This window comes from Monodelphis domestica, chromosome 7 (genome assembly GCF_027887165.1).
Source record: "Monodelphis domestica isolate mMonDom1 chromosome 7, mMonDom1.pri, whole genome shotgun sequence".
In the NCBI taxonomy this organism is placed as follows: domain Eukaryota; kingdom Metazoa; phylum Chordata; class Mammalia; order Didelphimorphia; family Didelphidae; genus Monodelphis; species Monodelphis domestica.
The window spans coordinates 178168872-178187567 of NC_077233.1; the positions used below are offsets into that span (position 1 = coordinate 178168872).

The 18696-nt window shown below is 33.6% G+C and overlaps 1 non-coding gene across 1 annotated transcript; it reads right to left on the reverse strand.

Annotated features, from left to right (window-relative positions):
• Positions 1–16201: 16201 nt before the first annotated feature.
• Positions 16202–16313, reverse strand: LOC130455676 (U6 spliceosomal RNA). The gene has a single exon (XR_008913779.1). It is a non-coding gene; the product is annotated as a U6 spliceosomal RNA (small nuclear RNA).
• Positions 16314–18696: the final 2383 nt, after the last annotated feature.

The window sequence follows — 18696 nt, forward strand, 5'->3', positions numbered from 1 at the left end:
ATAATGCAAATGAAAGGCTTTGGAAAGCTATCCTTGCTGAATAGATTCAAAGGAAACAGTGATAACAGAATGAGATGAGTATGAAATTACTTTGAAAAGAGTTTTGTTTTTATTTTAAAATAATTAAAAAAAACATTTTAATGTTTTAATTTTGCCTTACTTTTCTGTGATCCCTTTTGGGGATTTCTTGGCAAAGATACTGGAGTTTTTTGATATTTCCTTCTCTAGATCATTTTATAGATGAGGAAACTGAGGCAAACAAGAATAAGACACTTGTAAAACATTACATAGCTGATAAATGTCTGAGGTCACATTTGAACTCAAGCTTTCCTGAATCCAAGACTTTATCCACTCTACTATATAACTATCCTTAGGAAGAATAAAGGATGAAGAATAAAATTAAATTCACTAGTGAGTGAAAGATTATAAACATCAAGAAATGTTAGCCACCATCTCAATATTTTGAAAAGTATAATGGGATTTTGAAAGCATTTTGTGACATCTGAAAGGCATATTAAGTGGAAATACTATCTTTTATTTTGTTTAGTTTTTAAAAACCCTTACCTTCTATATGAACTTCAAGGCAGAAAATCAGTAATGACTAGGCAATTGTGGATAAGTGACTTATCCAAGGTCACACAGGTAGAATGTGTCTGAGGTTAGATTTGAACCCAGGACCTTTCAACTCCAGACCTGGCTCCCTATGCACTGGAAGAGATATAGAGCCACCTAGATCCTCCCCACCTCCACCCCTATTATGCTTTGTTTTGTTTTGTTGTTGTTGTTATTGTTCTACTAGTTAATAGGTCATATAGACTAGATTGGATGTCCATGAGATCACTGACTGACAACTAATTATTTTAATCTTTCTCAGCACCTAGAACATTACATGAAATAAAGGAGTCATGAAACTGATGCGTGTATATTAACTGACATTCAAGCACAGAGTAGTTTTTACAGTTTCTTTTTTCTTGTTCCTTTTGCTCCTGAATTTTTACCAAAGTGTCTTTGGCACACTCCTTGGTTCTTTTGAACCATTAGAACCTGATGGGAGTATGTCAGATAAAGCCAACCTCATATTGGTTAGAGTGGAAGGCCACTTAGAAGGTGTGACTTGAGAGATTCAAAAAAAGGGGAGTAACTAGTAATATTTATGTCTGAAACAAATAACATGGATGGATTTCTCCTAAGTGATGAAGGAGAGATTAGATACTATCCCACTGGGGAGACAGAGATGCCCCAGCATAATGGTATCCAGGTATGATATCCAGACATGAATTGGGGGATGTGCTTCTGGGAAGGAGTGCCATCTGATAGCTTCCTCCTTTAAGGAATTATTCTTGATAAATATGTGTTAACATCAGTTCCATCATTATATAGTTACATTATTCTTGGCATCAAGAAGCCTGGTTCTTAGAGTTTGGCAATAACCTCTCTATGGAAGTGAAACATGCTTTGAGTAAGGAGGGAGGGATAAGAGTAGCTAGGTGGCACAGAGGATAGAATGCTGGTCCTGAAATTAGAGGAAGAACTGAATTCATATCCTGGCTTCAGATACTTACTAACTGTGTGAGCCTGGGCAAGTAATTTAATCCTGTTTGCCTCAATTTCCTTATCTGTAAAATGAGATGGAGAAGAAAATGGTAAACCACTTTGGTATCTTTACCAAAGAAACTCCAAATGGGGATCATGAAGAATTGGAAATGACTAAAAAGACTAAACAACAACAACAAGAACAAAAGAAGGAGGATGGGAAGGAGAATGAGAGAGAAAAATGGAAGGCAATCCTCCCAAACCCTGTCAGAATGTTAGAGCTGGGAAGTGCTTTAGCTATTATTTAGTCCATTTTTTTTACCTCACAGAAAAGGAAACTGAGACCCCACAAAAAGGAAATGATCTAGTCAATATCACAGAAAAAAAAGACCCATTCAACTCTACTGAAATTAAAGCTAAGCTGAAGTAGAATAAGATGGAGCCAAATACCGTTTTTTAGATTCTAAATTTCTTTAAAACTTTTTTTTTAATTTTAATTTTTTTTTAGAATCTAAATTTCAAAGACACTTTAAGTTGAAAGAAACCTTCTAGGCCACCTTACCTCAGCCTCTCATTAAACAGAGGAAAAAGCAGGCTCACAGTGAGTATAGGGCCAGTTGCTAGCATCTAGGCCTCCTGAATTCCAGTCCAGTACTCTATGTGCCATGTCACTGAAATTTAACCTCCTGAAATATGGTCAAGATTCACTTAGGTTGCTCCTTATCTTCATGACTTGGGAAAAGCAGCTAAATAGGGACTGGAGTCTTCAGTTCTTCCCTAATTCATTCTAGCCCCAAACTTAGCACTCAAAGAGAGTTCTTAGGATCTTAGAGCCTTCCTGAGATTTGGACAAGCTTTAGTGGGGTGTGAGCCCATATACCGTGACTTCCTCCCACACCCCATGGACTGTTGCTTGGTATATACACCCAGACTCTTTCCATTTATTATGTCACAGGGTTTGACCCTACTACCATGCCCCAATCTCATTTGTTCTCCTGTTAATACATTTGATACCTTCCTTAATACATCATCACTCATTAATTAATATATCCTTATGGATATTACTTAATTACTTAAAGGATTTAAATTAGGGAAATGTGTATATGATAATCTCATTTGACAGTCTGGTGAAGCTCTTGACCCCTTTTAAGAATAATTTTTGAAAATACATAGTTTAAAAATTGAACAGAGTAATGGAAATAATTGCTGGCATGGGAAGCATTGGGTATTTTTATTGGGCTCATGGGACATTGACTACTCTACTTGAGAGATGCTGCTAGGAACAGGTGAATAAGGTATGAGAGATGGAAGTTTTTGTTATTGTGTCAGATACTGTACTAGGTGCTGGGAGTACAAAGACCAAAACAAAAACAATCTGAGCCCTCAAGAAGCTGAAGCCCCAGGGTGGATGTGGAGATGGGAAACAACAGCTATACAGCAAACACATAGAAAAGAGATTTTATGCACTTAATTCATGCACTCTACTTATTTACAAAGAGATGCAATGGGATATAAAAGTGCCCAGAGAAGAGAACCAGATAGGAAGATCTGAATTCAAGACTTGCTTCTGACACATACAGGCTGTGTGAACCTGGGCAAGTCACAATGTTGACACCCTCACCTCATAATTGATTACCAAGGAAATCCACAGATCTAGTCTCTATCTGAATACTTATGTAAAGATTGCCTGTTTCATAATTTTATATGGGCATGGCCTCATGTTCTCATTAATATGACTACTGCTCCACAACTCAATCTCCCTTTAGTAAATGAAAATACACCTTTAAGAAATTAAATCAATAAATTTTGACATATTTGCCATCTCTGGTTGTAATCACTCTTCTATCCTGTAGTGAACTCTGACACCTTGATAATTGCTCAGCTCCCCGACCAGCTTCAGCCCCCTTCAAGAATTCTTTCTAGTCACGTTAGAGTGTCAAAGAAGTCTGCCTGTGTGTATTACCCAACCTGCAACTATTTTAGCAAGTTGACTCACGGCTAGCTTTGAAGTTACTTTTTCCAACTCTTGATTGGACTCAGGAGACTCGGCTGTATCTCTCCCAGGATTAGAGATGCTAGTGTATGCTGCAACCTTGTAAAATTGGTCCTGAAAGAGGCAAGATGAACATCAAACTATTTTACCACATAGCATGATTTTTTTTTCAGATGCAATCACCACTTTAATCATTTTTGCTTTCATGAAAGGAGAACTTCTGGTGGGAAGTGCACTTTCAGAAATTCAGGGAAAGATAACTTCAGAATGGGAATATATTATCTCAGACCTCTGCTGGTTTGCGCATCATTATTGTTATGTTACCATTCCGGAGAACTGTTATCTGCCTTCTAACTTGCTCTTAAAAATGGAAACAACAGAATGGGAAATCAAATAAATGGAACAAAGGACTGAGAGAAGCTTCTACATATACGATGCACTTCTGAGAATAGATCGTAAGAGGATATTTCAAAATCCTTGGAGCACTGTCTGACCCAAGCAATATTTCTAGCCTAGAGATGCCTTGGCTTTGCCTCTGAGAATTCTTCTCTTCCTCACCTCACACAGAGCAAGCTGCCTATGCTTGGGCTTATCTGTGGTTCCTTTTGTTTTTTTTCTAAACATCCTTTCCTCTAGATGTCTTAAGTCTTTGGACTCTGATGAATGTTCTTGTACTTGTTGATTGTCCTATAGTGAAGCTTCTCTATTCTGGGACCACTGTGTGTGTCATTTAGCCTACTAATCCATAATGCAAATTAAATCTACTGTAATTATCAAAAGAGCAACATGTATTTCAGTGACATGTGAACACTTGAATGAATATATGTGTGATGGTCTGAAATACTGGAACTCCCTCCACCCTCACCATAATGCATTGTATTGGTCATAAATTGGCCAATATGGATTATATTCATTACAGACTTATAGCATTTTAGCCTAGAAAAAAATCTTTTAATAATCTTGAGAGTAAAACAATGTCAATTTAGAGAATTCACTTTTGCATTCTGTAACTACTTTCATAATGCAGAAGATGCATAAAGATACATATTTAAAAAGAATATTCTCACTAACTATAGAATTTACCCTTATTTCCTTTATTTTTCTTTCTTCTTCTTTTGTAAATTATTTACCTTTGGTTTTGGAAGCACTATTAGTGATCTTTTTGGAATCAAGGACAATTAGGACAAAATGTTGCATATGGGTCAATATAGCTATAATTTCAGAGTTAAGATTTTATTACTGATAGATTCCAAAAGATATTACAAAAAAAAGTTTTTCCCCCCAAAAATATGGCAATCACTAGGAACCAGCATGGGGTCATTAGGGAAAATAAGTTATTAAAAACAAATTCCTATTTTAAAGGAAGTAGAATGAATAATTAGAGCCAAAAAGAAAGCCATAGATTCATTCAGCAAAGCAAATGACAAAGTCTTATAAAAATCTTAAGGATAAGATGGAGAAACAGGACCTGGACCAAAATGGAAGAGAAAAATTTATTAGTGATTGAACAAAATTATGCAAAGAATGTTGACTAATGTATTTGTGTCAATTTGGAGGACATCTTTTTTGGAACTCAATAAAGTTTTGTTGTTATCCAGGTTCTGTTTAATATTTTTATTAACAACTGGAATAAAGATAGCAGGAGTGGTAATCAAATTTGTGGATGATAGAAATCTGGGATGGATAGCTGCTATGATTGATGTAAGAATCAATATTCAATAAGATCTTGACAGTCTGGAATGATGGGACATAAAATTGAAAACTATAAAATTTGTAAGTCTTGCATTTACATAAAAAATCATTTGCCCAAGTACAGAATGTAGTAGATTTGCCTTGTGAACAGTTCATATGAAAATGAATTGGAGATTTAATTTTACTGAGGTGAGGCAGTATGCTACAGATGCTATAAACAAAGCAAAATGGAGATTTCTGGTAAGGTGCCTGAGTGAATGATTGTGTTTAAGCCAAATTCTCCTATATTTTCTCACAAGGTTCCCTTTTATCATCTCATAAGAATAAGCAATACACCAAACAAAATAATTAAAAAAAAGAACATTAGCAAAGGATGGTAGAAAATGACATCCTCATAAGGAAAGTCCTCCAGAGATTAAAGCAGAGACTGAATAAATCAGTTTTTTTTCCTTTCACAAATGTTATCCTAATACACTGAAGAAGGCCTATGGGATAAGAGAGTTCAAGGTGAAATTTCAAGAATACTAAGGTAATAATTCAATAACTTTAATTAGACCCTAGAACTGGAAATTGAATAGTCACAAACCCCCATTGTGAATCATAAGCCTATTAAAATTATTAAAGGAAGAGAGATTAAGAAAAATTACACTCTTGAAGAATTTGACAAGAATTACTGGTTTAGAACAGAGTTTGAAAATGTTATTTTATCAATGAACATCTGGAAATAGAGAAATGAAAATGTGTAACCAAGATATAGAGAGGTATCAAAAGATCATGTGAAATCTAAAAATAAAAGTAATTTACCATAAACAAGATATGGGGAAATAATCTAAAAATCCCAGAAAAGCATGATGAAACAAAAAGCCTAAAAACCAAATTTCTGGAAAAAACAAAAGAAAATTGCTAAAAAATAATGGAACTTAAAAACAAAGTTCAGATTGATAGAACCCCAAAGATGCCATTTTCTGCTACTTAGTTTATCTCATTAAGAAATGTAGTCACAAAACTCTCCAACTTTGAAGCATAACTGTCAAACATCAGAGAAGATAAATGAAAACAAAAGAATCAACAGAACAAAGACCTGATTTAAAAAAAAGACCAGAAAATTTGATGAAATTAACTAATGTGGGCTTAAAAGAGAGGAGAACCAAATGGATAAAAAAAAAATATGGTAAATTAATAGCAAATAAAAATCAAATAAAGGTAATTAACAGAAACTCACAATTTTATTCCAACAAAAAGTAAAACTTAAATGAAATTAATAATTGCCCAAAACTAAAATTAACTAAATAGGAAACGGAGTATTGAAATAACCTAACCTCAAAAGTAGAAATAAAGTAAATTGTTACTCATAAAAAATCCTTCCTATTCCAATTGTACTTATCAATGAAATTCACCAAACATTTAAAATAATTTTTATGGTATTTAAAAGAATAGGATAGAAGAGGCGGAGTCGAGATGGCGGCTTAGAAACAGCAAAAGTTCAGACCTCTGAAAACCCTTACTTACCGATTACAGACTGAATGCTCCTAGGGGACTAAAATTCAAACTTAACAACAGGACAGAGGCAGGGAACCCTCCTTCTGGACTCAAATCAAAACGTACATCCCCCAAAAGCCAGAATCTGAGAACACTTGGGTCTAAGGGGAAGGCAGAAGGAAGGTCCCAGGACCCCAACCCAGAGCGCTGAGCCCCCAGCAGCAGCGGGAACCTCAGGGCCAGCAAAGGTGCTGTTCTGAAGGGTGCACCTTGAAAGCAACCTGGGGCAGACTTGGGGCACCCAACACAGATGGCAGGGAAACAGCCAAAGAGAGAGAGACGGGGAGAGCCTGCAGCCCCGTGGCTGGGTCCTTCTATCATAGTCTCACTGGAGGTTTTTGCCTCGGGGCACATCCAGACCAACCCAGTTGAACCTACTCCCATCAGGAGTCCTCAGAGCTCAGGGAGGCCAGGAATATCCCCCCCCCCCACCCTCCGGAGTGCAGGGCCTCCTGAGAGGACAGGAACCTGGGGCGGGCAAAGGCACAGGGTTCCCTTGCGGACAGTGCTGTGCCAGGCTCAGAGCATGGAAGTAAGGCAGCAGAGAAGCAGCTGGAGAGAACTGAGAGCAGTAACACCCAAAACGCCGGCAGGCAGGGGAGGGCAGACCCTGGGCTTCCCTGGGAAGACAGTGCAGCTGAGGAGAAGGGACAATTTGCCTGGAGCTAAAGCCTCTATTGATCATTAGACCCATACACTGAGAGCCAGCCCTCTTCACTCAGATTTCTGACTGCTCATGGGTAGAATGAGCCAATATAATAAAAATGACCATCGTACCCAAACTGATCTATCTATTTAGTGCCATACCCACTGAACTTCCAAAAAAAATTTTTTTACTGAATTAGAAAAAAAAAACATAATAAAGTTCATTTGGAAGGAGAAAGGATCAAGGATATCCAGGGAAATAATGAAAAAAAAATACAAAGGAAGGGGGCCTTGCAGTCCCATATCTCAAACTATACTATAAAGCAGTGGTCATCAAAACAATTTGGTACTGGCTAAGAGACAGAAAGGAAGATCAGTGGAATAGACTTGGGGTAAATGACCTCAGCAAGACAGTCTATGACAAACCCAACGGCCCCAGCTTTTGGTACAAAAATCCACTATTTGACAAAAATTGCTGGGAAAACTGGAAGACAGTGTGGGAGAGACTAGCTCTGGATCAATGCCTTACACCCAACACCAAGATAAACTCAGAATGAGTGAATGACCTGAACATAAAGAAGGAAATGAAACTATAAGTAAATTAGGTGAACACAGAATAGTATACATGTCAGACCTTTGGGAAGGGAAAGACTTTGAAACAAAGCAAGACATGGAAAGAGTCACAAAATGTAAAATAAATAATTTTGATTACATCAAATGAAAAAGTTTTTGTACAAACACAACCAATGTAACCAAAAATGAGAAGGGAAGCAACAAATTGGGAAACAATCTTCATACCAAAAACCTCTGACAAAGGTCTAATTACTCAAATTTATAAAGAGCTAAAGCAATTGTACAAAAAATCAAGCCATTCTCCAATTGATAAATGGGCAAGGGACATGAATAGGCTGTTTTCAGCCAAAGAAATCAATACCATTAATAAGCACATGAAAAAGTGTTCTAAATCTCTTACAATCAGAGAGATGCCAATCAAAACAACTCTGAGGTATCACCTCACACCCAGAAGACTGTCTAACATGACAGTGAAGGAAAGTAATGAACTACTGGAGGGGGTCTGGCAAAGTAGGGACATTAATTCATTGTTGGTGGAGTTGTGAAATGATGCAACCATTCTGGGGGGCAATTTGGAACTATGCCCAAAGGGCGATAAAAGACTGTCTGCCCTTTGATCCAGCCATAGCACTGCTGGGTTTGTACCCCCAAAGAGACAATAAGTAAAATGCTTGTACAAGAATATTCATAGCTGCGCTCTTTGTGGTGGCAAAAAATTGGAAAATGAGGGGATGCCCTTCAATTGGGGAATGGCTGAACAAACTATGGTATATGTTGGTGATGGAATACTTTTGTGCTAAAAGGAACAATAAAGTGGAGGAATTCCATGGAGACTGGAACAACCTCCAGGAAGTGATGCAGAGTGAAAGGAGCAGAGCCAGGAAAACATTGTATACAGAGACTGTTACACTGTGGTACAATGGAAGGTAATGGATTAGTCTCAATGCAATGTCCCAGAACAACCTGCAGGGACCAAGGAGGAAAAAAATACTACCCACAAGCAGAGGACAAAAGGTGGGAGTAAAAACAAGGAGGAAGGACAACAACTTGACTACAGGGTTGGAGGGGATATGAAGGAGGAGAGACTCTGAATGAACACCTTACTATGGAAACCAATAGTATGGACATTGGCTCTGGTTGAGGAAGCATGTGATACCCAGAGGAATTGCCCATCATCAATGGGAGGGTTGGGTGGAGAGGGGGAGGAAAAAAAAGGTGATCTTTGTTTCTAATGAATAAAGTTGGAAAATGACCAAATAAAATAAAAGCTTAAAAAATAAAAAATAAAAATAAAAAGTTGGGAAAAGTTCCTAACTAAGCACTGACACAATAAAGTCTTTCTTAGAAAAAAAAAAGAAAGGATAGGAGAGAAAACATAAAATTCAGTTTGTGAGAAATAGATGGTCCAAATACCCAGACTGAGGAGAGATAAAGCAGAGAAAGAAAATTTTAGAAAACTATGCCAAAAGAAATTATTAGCAAAGAAGTTAAAGAAATTTATGAATAAAAACTATTAACTATAATGAGGTTAAATATGTACATTGAATACTGAGATGACTCAACATTAAATAAGCTATCAACATGAAGAATTAGAATAATAATCATTTTCTATAAAGCTCAATTGGTTAAATTAAAATATAAAAAATATTTTGTACAATTGATCATTTTTTTAAAAGTGAAAAGTTATAGGGATTAAACGACCTTTTCTTATTAGGATTAAAAACATTTGTTTAAAACCAAGATATAGCATTATTTGTAATGGAGAAATAGTCGAAGTTTTCCCAAATGTTTTAGAAGTGAAGTAAAAATGTCCATTGACACTAATATTAATAATAATAGAAATGCTAATTCTAACAAAAAACCAGTACCTTATACTTGGAGAATTTAGTTGGCATTTTGATTATCTTTACAAATGTCCTGTTTTCAATTAGTTAACCTCTTTAATTCTCATGATTTTGCCATACTTGGGAATGGTCATATTCTTATATAAACTGTATAACATGAAACTTTGAAATTTTCCTATCTGAACATAAATTCCAATCCTGAATTATTTCCCTATTCCTCACTCTCTTTTAACCCATATTTTATCCTTACTATCACCATTCTGCCATCCCTCCTTTTCCAGTGTTCTCCCAGTCCATTACCAATTTTCTGGCTTAATTTTCCTCTCTTTACTATCTTGACCCTGTACTGTCTTGTTCTTCATATACTTGTTCTGTTATACTGATTCTACCTCCTATCTTCTATGGTTAAATCCCATTTACCTTATTTGTATTTCTATTCATGTCTTGCTATATTTCAATCCCATACTACCCCCACCAACTTCCTTCTATGCTCCCAATGTTACTCATATGCTGTTTAGCCACCCTGGAAGATGTTCCATGACCATGCTGACTGAGTTCATTACCACTTTCTTATATAATTTCATATCGGGGGTTTCTGAAAACATTTTGACAACAAAGGTTTTTCATAAGTCTTTTATCAAAGCCTTTTCAGAAAACTGGAGTCACTGAATTTGGATTCTGACATCCTAGTCCCATATTTGTTTTTAGAGAAAATGAAGTCCACTGAAGAAAATAAAGTTGGGAAAAGCAGCTGGATTAGAGCAAGTGTGCACAGAGGAGATCTATGCTATAGACAATACAGTATTGAGTGCATGGATATCAATTATCTGAAGTAGGTGAAGATAACAAAAGTATTGAAAAAATCTTGGACCCTATCTTGGAAGGGACTTTCATTTAACAGGCACTGCTAGAAAAACAAAAAGTAGCCTGAGAAAAGCTAGGTTTAAGTCATTATCTTCTGCTATATAACATGACTATATATGGAAACCATTTTCAACAAGGAATATTATATAGGAGATAGTTTAAAAAATAAAAAGAATGTCAAATTATATAACATTTAAAATATTTTGCAAAAATAAAATAAATGTAGCTAAAATAAGGTATGGATTCAGAAAAATGCATTAAAATAACTAATAAAAATCTGATATCCAGAATTTATAGTAAATTAATGTCATCCCTCAAAAAACATCATCAAATGAAAAAAATGGTTTTCAAAAGGTATTAAGAGTTATCAATAACCATTTGAAAAGTTGAAAAAAATTCATGAATATTTTATGATCTGATCTTTATAGTGATCCTGAGAGGTAGTAGCTATTCTTATCTCCATTTTTGAGATGAGGAAATTGAGGCAGACTGAGGTTAAATAACTTGACCAGAATTATATCTATATCAGAAATAAATAAAAGAATATAAATAAACTCTCAAAGATGTTAAAAGATGAGAAAATTTATTATGGTATGAGATGTAGGGCAATAGGCTCACTAATTCATCGATGGTGAATTATGCAAAAACCATTTATAAATTGTTCATATCTTTTGACACAAAGATCCCACTATATATCAAGGATGTTTTTGTTGACAAGAAGAAAATCATATGTTCTCTTAGAATGTTTATAACTACATTGTTTGTGTTGAAAAAAAACAAAACGAAATGCATCCAATGATTGTGATGGAAGGAGGTAGAGTACTTTATAAACTTTAAAGCACTCTTATAAATGTCAAGCATTAAACAGAAGAAATAGATGATGAGTAGAAGATTATAATCTCCTTCAAGGGCAGGATATAATACTGATCCATGACCTCAAGTAAGCAGATATCTGTTGAAGCTGTCAACTAACACCGGAGCATCTGATTGATTTATCTAATATCGTGCTAATAATTTTCATCCTTCATGATAAATAATAATTAATAAAGTAACTATCATTCTAAATAATCTAACTAATATGAATGAACAGATTAGCTCTGCGAACAATAAGAATTTTGGGATCAGTAAGAATCTTTGAGATTAATCATGAGAACTGGTCTAAGAAAAAAATGACCATTTCCCAAAGAACTCAATATAAAGAGGTATCGAAGAATTCTGGCCATGGCCTGATATGTCTCCCCATTGTAAAAGCAGAGACTTTAAAGTAGATTAATAGTAATGAGTTAGTTTGTTAGTTTATTTGTAGTAGTAGTAAAAACAGCTAGCTTTTATATAGGACCTATTATGTGTCAGTCCTCTTACTTAGTGCTTTTCAACTATTATCTCATTTTATTGTCACAATAACCAGAAGTGGTTGCTATTATGGTCCAAAATTTATAGTTCAGGAAGCTGAGGTATATATATAAGTTAACTAACTTGACCATTGTCACATAGCTAGCAAGTTTCTGAGGCTGAATTTGAACTTAGCTCTTTCTGATTTAAAGTCCAGCACTCTATCCACTACTCCTCACAGATGCCTCTAGCTAGATGGTATAGTGGTCAGAGTGCTGGACCTGGAATCAGTAAGACTTGATTTAAAATCTTACCTCAGACACATACATAGTAGCTATGTGATTCTGGGAAAGTTATTTAACATCAATCTGCCTCAACTTCCTCATCTCTAAAATGGAGACAATAATAACCTCTACCTCTCAGGGTTGTTGTAAGAATTAAACCATAAAATATTTGTGAAACATTTTGCGAACTTTAGAGAACTATACAAATGCTGATTGTTATCTGTTATTATTATTATTATCATTACAGTTATTAAAGAGTTCAGATTAAGAAATAAGGAATCACATCATGAAAATTTAGAGAAAAAGCAACTCTAACCTTTGAACAAATTCCTGAAAATACATTGCAACAATAATTTTTATAAGAAGTATCTGAATCAATGACACATGTAAAACCCAGTGGAATTAAGTGTTGGCTATGGGAGAGGAGTGAGAGGAGGGAAGGGAAAGAACATGAATCATGTAACCATGGAAAAATTTTCTTAATCAATTAAATAAAATTAAAAAAATAAAAAAGTATCTAAAGAAATTAATATGGTTACCTAGAGTGTTCTTGTGAATTAATATTTTATGAAACATTTAGAAAAAAAAGCATCAAAGACACACATTAAGACAATGTTAAAGGGTGTTATAGATCTGTAACTGTCTCCAGATAGCTATTACTCAGAAAAGTTGAGGCTTGTGAAAATGGTAAGGCTAACTTCTTCAATGATTTATCATTTCAAAGATTCATGAATTCATTATTCTCTAGGTATTTCCTTGGTTCTAATTTGATGATCATGTTCCATTAAGGACTCTGCAGCCACCATGCAAATATTCAAGATCTGTAAGCAAATCATTGTTAACATTACTATTGTGAAAGTTACAACAATATATTCCTCTTAGAATTACTGTGATTCTGTCACAGAGTTCCCCCTAGATCAAAAGTCCTTTATCTGGATGTTGTTGGTTGTTTCTTCATTACGATACATATCAGTCCTGTTCTCATCCCTTATCCATTTCTATCGCATTATTTCATTGTTACCTCTGGAAATTGTGTTCTTTCTCTATTCTGTAACAAAACAAACATAAAAACAAACATGACCTTTCCTATTAGATCTATTCTTCCCCAATTACTTTGTATACAGTTGTATTTAATCCTCTATGTACATGAGGTTCCAATTAGTAAAAAAAAAATTAATGTTATCATTCCTATTTAGCACAGTATAGGCTACAATTGCTTGTAGAGTTTAATCAAATTGCTTAAAATTTTTTTTTCAAATGACTTATTGTTTAGTAATTCACCAATTGATGGATATTTCTTCATATTCCAATTCTTTGCCAATACAAAAAAATCTTCTATAAGTATTTTTTTTTGTGTGTATATAGGTCATTTTCTTTAAAAAATATTTTGAGATATATACTTAGTAGTGCTATTGCTGGGTCAAAGGGTATGCATAGTTTTGTAGACCTCTGAGCATAATTCCAAATTGCTCTCAAAAAAGACTTAATCAGTTCACAATTCCTTGAACAATGCATTAGTGTCACAATTTTTCTACTTCCTTTCCACCATTTATCATTTCTCTTGCTGTCATATTAGCCAACAAGATAGGTGTAAAGAAGTATTTATGTTGAAAAAATAGTTTAAAAAATTAAATTTCTCAGATTAATAGTAATTTAAAGCATTTTTCATGTTGCTATTCAAATATAGCTTTGCTATCTTTGTCTAAAAACTGCCCATTCATATATTTTGACCATTTGTCAATTGGAGAATGATTTAGTTATATTTGATAAATTACCTTTATCAGAGATATTTACTATAAAATACCTCATTCCCCAGTTTCCTGCTTTTTCTCTTATCTTGGCTACATTGATCTTGTTTGTGTAAAATTTTATTTAATATAATAATTATTTATTTCACATCCCGTAATGTTACCTATTTCTTGTTTGGTTACAGATTATTTCCTTATCCATATATCTAACAGGTAAATTATTCTATGCTAATATGCTTGTGATATTACTTTATATGTCTAAATCACATACCCATTTTGACCTTATCCTAATATATGGTATATGATATTGATCACTTCCTAGTTTCTGACAAACTGCTTTCCAGTTTCCCCAGCAGTTTTTGTCAAATGAATTCTTGTCAAGAGAATTCTTGTCCCCAAAACTTAAATCTTTGCATTTAACAAACACTGGATTACTATGGTCAGTTACTACAATATATTGCATACCTAATCTATTCCATTGATTTGCCTATCTATTTCTTAGTCACTTTCTGGTTGTCACTTACTGATTACCATTTTATAATACAGTTTGAGATCTAGTGTTGCTAACACACCTTCCTTTACATTTTAAAAATTGATTCCTTCAATAGTCTTGATCTTTTGTTCTTCCAGATGAATTTTGATATTTTCCCCTAGCTCTGTAAATTTTTTTTAGTTGAGTTGATATGACACTGAATGAGTAAATTAATTTAGATAGAATCATCAGCCTACTCATGAACAATTAATATTTTCCCATTTTTTAGATCTGATTTTATTTGTGTGCAAAGTGTTTTGTAATTGTGTTCATGTAGTACCTGAGTTTGTTTTGGCAAGTAGATTCCCAAGTATTTTTTATGGTCTACAATTATTTTAAATGGAATTTCTCTTTCTATCTCATGCTGCAGGATTTTGTTAGCAATATTTAAAAATGCTGATGATTTATATTGGTTTATTTTATACCAAGTATAAGTTGTTAATTATTCCAAGTAGTTTTTTGGTTGATTTAAAATAATTTTTTTTTATTTGATTCTCTAAGATTCTCCAAGTATACCTATTGACATTATCTTCAATGATAGTTTTGTTTCCTCATGGGCTTTTCTAATTCTTCCAATTTGTTTTTTCTTCTTATTGCTGAACTAACATTTCTAATAAAATATTGAATAATAAAGCACACTTGCTTTGCCCCAAATCTTATTGGGAAGCCTTCTAGCTTATCCCATTTATAGATAATGCTAGCTCTTTGTTTCAGATAAATACTATTTTTAATTAAGGAAAGCTCCATTCATTCCTATGCTTTCTAGTGTTTTGAACAGAAATAGGTGTTTTATCTTTGTCAAAAGGTTTTTCTGAATATATTGAGATAATCATATGGGTTCTGTGGGTTTTGTTATTGATATGATCAATTATGCTGATGTTTTTCCTAGTATCAAACCAGCCTTGTATTTCTAGTATATATATATGTATATATGATAGTGTATAATCTTTGTGATATATTGCTATAGCCTTTTTGCTAGTATTTTATTTAAAAATTGATCTATACCCTTCTTTTTTCTATTTTTGCTCTTCTTGGTTTAGACATCAGTTTAGATATTATGTTGTAAAAGGAATTTGTTAGGACTACCTTTTTGGCTATTTTCCAGATAGGTGATATAGCACTGGGATTAATTGTCCTTTAAAATTTTGGTAGATTTCCCTTATGAATCCATTTAGTTTTGGTGATTTTTTTCTTTGGGAGCTCATTGATGTCTTGTTCAAGTTCTTTTTCGAGGATATGGTTATTTAAATATTCTATTTCCCCTTTCGGTTAATCTGGTCAATTTATATTTTTGTAAATATTCATACATTTTACTTAGGTTGTTAGATATGCTACTGTATTATTGGACAAAATAGTTCTTAATAATTATTTTAATTTCCTATTCATTAGTGGTAATTTTCCCCTTTTCACTTTCATATTGGTAATTTGGTTTTCTTCTTGATTTTTAAAAAATCAAATTAATCAGTGGCTTACCTATTTTATTGTTTTTTAAATAAAACTTGCTCCTAATTTTATTTATTTATTAATTTAAATGTTTTCTTACTTTCGATCTTATTATTCTCTCCTTTGATTTTGAAATTTTCCAATTTGTTGTTTAATGGAGGATTTTAAATTTGTTCTTTAAAAATTTTTAATGGAATACTTCATAAACTTGCATGTTATCATTTAATGGTAGCCATACTAATTTTCTCTGAATCATTCCAAATTTAGAATATATGCTGGTAAACCAAGCACTTTTTAAAATGTGTCTTTAGTTGCACATGCAATTCATTGATCTTCTCTTTCTCTATTTTATGATGTAAGAATTTAAAGATATAAAATTTCCCCTAAGTACTTTGGCTACATTCTATCGATTTTGGTATATTGTCTCATTGTTATTCTCTTTAATGAAATTATTGATTGTTTCTTTGATTTATTCTTTGACCCACTCTTTCTTTAGGGTTAGATTATTGAGTTTCCAATTAATTTTTAATCTGTTTCAATAACCATCATTAAATATAATTTTATTGTAGAAAAGATTGCATTTGATATTTCTGCTTTTACACATTTGGTTGTGAAGTTTTTATGCCTTCATCTATATTTAGTTTTTGTGTAGGTTCCATGTACCATTAAGAGAAATGTCTGTTCCTTTCTACTTTCATTCAGTTTTCTCCAGAGGTCTATCATATTTAACTTTCCTAAATTCTATTCAATCTCCTTAACTCCTTTCTTGTTTACTTTTTTAGTAGATTTATCAAACCACAGAGGGGAAAAAAGGAGAAAATTGCATTATTTTAATTTTACTATGTATTTCATACTATAATTCATTTAACTTTTCCTTTAGGAATTTAGGTGCTAACCCATTTGAAGCATATTTGTTTAATGTTAATATCGCTTCATTGTCTTTGGTACTTTTTAGCAAAATATAATTTCTCCGAGTATCTCTTTTTTTTAGATCTACTTTTGCTTTATCTTTGTCTGAGGCCATGATTGCTACCTCTGCTTATTTTTACTTCAAATGAAGCACAATATGTAGTGATCTATCCCCCTTATTTTTGGGTATGATTCTGTTTCAAGTTATTCTTGTAAACAAAATATTGTCAGATTCTAGTTTTTAATCCACTATTGTCCATTTCAGTTTTTTTAAATTTTTATTTTTTCCAGATTATATGTTGATACACTTTTAATATTTGTTTTGTGACATTTTGCAATCCATATTTTTTCCTTCCCTCTCACTACTCTCCCATCCCAAGAAGGCAAGAAATATGATATAGGTTGTACATATTATCATATAGTACACATTTCCATGTTTGTCATGTTGTAAAAGAAGAAACACTAGAGAAAAATTCAAAGAGAAAATAAAATGAAGGATGGAATGTGTCAGTTTGTATTCAGACTCTATCTTTTCCTTCAATGGTGGTAGATGTTCTTTTGTTGTCATGAGTTCCTTTGAGATGCCTTGATCCTTGTACAGCTGATTATCATATAGTATTGTTGTTACTATGTACAACACTCACTTCATTTTGCAGAATTTCATGTCTTAGGTCATCTGCTTGAGTTTTAAGGGTGAATTCATCCCATCATAATTATGATTACTAACTGTGTATTTCCCTCCATCCTATTTTTCCTTTGTCCTTTACTCGCTCTTCAAGTGTCTATTTTGCTTCTGACCACTACCCGCATTAATTTGTCCTCCCTTCTGTCAATACCCATTTCTTTTATCCCTTTTCCTTTCCTCCTTCCCTGTACATTAATATAGGTTTTATAAATACAAAGAGGGATGTATGATATTCCCTCTGAGCCAATTCTGATGAGAAGGTTCAAGTGTTACCCACCATCCCTCATTTTCCTGTCCAATATAAAAGCTCTTCTTTTTGCACTTCTTTCATGTGAAATAATTTATATTATTCTCCCTCTCCCTTCTTTCTTCTCCCAATGCAGTCCTCTTTCTTACCCCTAAGTTTTTTTTTTTAATTTTGGAAGGGATGATAACATCCTACCATAGTAGATTCACAAACACAACCCACCTGGTATTTGGGTTGTCCTTTATGAATATACTACTCCCCTAGAGTGTTTAGTACATGGATAGTACGTGGAGAAGGGCCCTCTTTCTGAAGGCCACTTGGTGATGCAAAGGCATTAATTTAGAATGTTTCTCCCATGTAGCCTCAAAGCTTCTTTATAGCATTCTCCAGTGCTGGTATTTGTATTCATTACAGGTACATGTGTGCATATGTGTGTATATACATATGTGTAAAACATAAAGAGCACATACACATATATAACTATATATAATATATTTCTTCTAAGTGATAAATGGGCTCATGAAAAATTCTCTTTGGTATGAATCCTTTGAAATAATTCAAATGTTACTTTGAATGGAATTTTTAAACTTGATTTGTAAAACTACCAAAATGTACTTCAACTGTGATTTTCATCTGCCAATGTTAACTAGAACTAAAGAGTTTTTGAGGCCAGCTTCCCAGGCACTTAGTTATAGATGTATATTGTAATTTGTGTCTTTCAGAAAAGTAATAGAATTTGAGAAGATACTATGAACGTCTTGAAAGAAAATCAGCTAAAATATGTGTTCTTAACCATTTTTGTATCACAGAATCCTATTCTATAGGATTCTATT